Here is a 1996-nt window from a genome sequence, read left to right on the forward strand (position 1 = left end):
ATCAAGAAAATAACATATAAACACTTTGGAAAAAAACCAAGGTACATCTCAACTTGCCTTAATCAAAGATCCATAAATCCAAATACTGAACAAATATCCAACCAAGAGCTTAAATCCTTTGAAACGTCTCCATTCATGAACAAACTATCAAATATGATATCTAAAAATAGACCCCAAAAATGGGTTCAAAAATAAAATGGCTAAAACCATAATTTTATTTTAGAAATATTTTCTCCATACTCATAGGATTCTACTGCTGAATACCCATGCGAAACTAAGTTAAAAACAACATTCAAATCAAATAAAACTATTTCTAACCTTTACCGATAAAACCCCCAAATATGATTTTGAAATCAAGAATTTGAAGTTGTTTTGAAGATGAAATCGAGGGTAAAATGATAATCATAGGATTAGAAAACTTTTCCTTTGGTGAAATCCCAAAAATCCCTTTGGAATCATCCAAATCGAGCTCTCAAGCCCTAAAAATGAAAAAAATGGGGTTTTAATTCTCAGCTTGCATAAAAATCATGAAAATAAATGTGAAGTTCTTAGTAAAAGGGAGAGATGGAGTTATATATTGATAAACAATGATTATACAAGAAAAACTCATCGAAAATCATCACATTCAAAGCTTTCTAGCTCCCAAAATGTCAAAAATATGAAAAAGAGTAGATTTTGGTCTTAACCATTAATGATGGTCACAAACATGGTAATACGTTTGCTTTTGCGGCCAGGTCAAGTGGTTGCTAACTCCGTCAAAGTTTCACTTTCATGACCACACCAACACGAACAATCTAAAGAACTTATTTTGACCCCCAAAACTCATTCTGAACCATATGAACATGGTCCAAAAGTGAACTTTGATTGTAAAACACGTTTTAGATCAAATGGAGTCATCAAATTTACAAAAAAGGTCATTGTCAAAAAATTGACCCCTGTTACCCTATTTATGCTATTTCTGAACCAATGGTTGAAATAGGATCTAAAAGCCACAAAACTAAGCCACCCCTACTACTAACCCAAATCCGACATTCTATATCGGCTGGCAAGTCTATTTTGCCATCCAAAACTTGGATCTCGATATGTTAATCAAAGTCAACCATTAGCTCTTATAGCCTAAAAATGACCTCAACTTACCCAAGGCCATGAAAACCATGTCAACCGTTCTTGTAACTCATAAACTAGATAACACAACCATGAGGAGCGGTAAAATTATCAAAACACCTACACAGAAAAATCATCAAAATTTAGGTCATTACAATATCCACCACTAAGATTTACTTTCATCCTGGAACATAAAATAATGAAAGGCAAAAACATGGACATGGTGGAAAAATAGTTTTAAGAAACATCAAACAAACATTCCGACAAGGATTCATAACTGTTGAACTACGGGTCACATCATGGAACCAGAAATATATCATATAAGGACTCACAAGGTTATCACACAAGCACGACATGTTAATTCATCAATAAAGCCACATTTCTAATTTCTGAATTTTCTTTATATCCATGACTAAGTCCAACACAATAGAAGTTCGAGACATGCACGACCAGTCTTAAACCTAACCAAGGCACCACTAGACGCTGGCTACAACCATGATACCAAAAATAATTCTTAGACCGCAAAACACCGATGAATTAATACACACACAAAACTACTCACCATACACTAGTTCACCAGCCCAAGGCTGATATTATCACTATCGACTACAACAATGAGATAGCTACAGGCTAAAATTGCAATGATGAAATCCAATCTCAATAACTATACAAAAAGTCAAAAGACCATACATACCACTCATGTGCAACTAACCCACCATCACACCATTCTGATCAATCCTAAAGGAGAATGAGAAACTCTAATAAAACTCTCAATAACAAGGATGTGAAATCTTTGAAAGACATAAAATACACAAACAACTCATCATGGAGGCACGTACAACCCTCAATATACAAAAACCATCAGACAACCCAAATTCCTCCAAAAATTGGT

The sequence above is a fragment of the Capsicum annuum genome, chromosome 7, assembly GCF_002878395.1.
Source record: "Capsicum annuum cultivar UCD-10X-F1 chromosome 7, UCD10Xv1.1, whole genome shotgun sequence".
In the NCBI taxonomy this organism is placed as follows: Eukaryota; Viridiplantae; Streptophyta; class Magnoliopsida; order Solanales; family Solanaceae; genus Capsicum; species Capsicum annuum.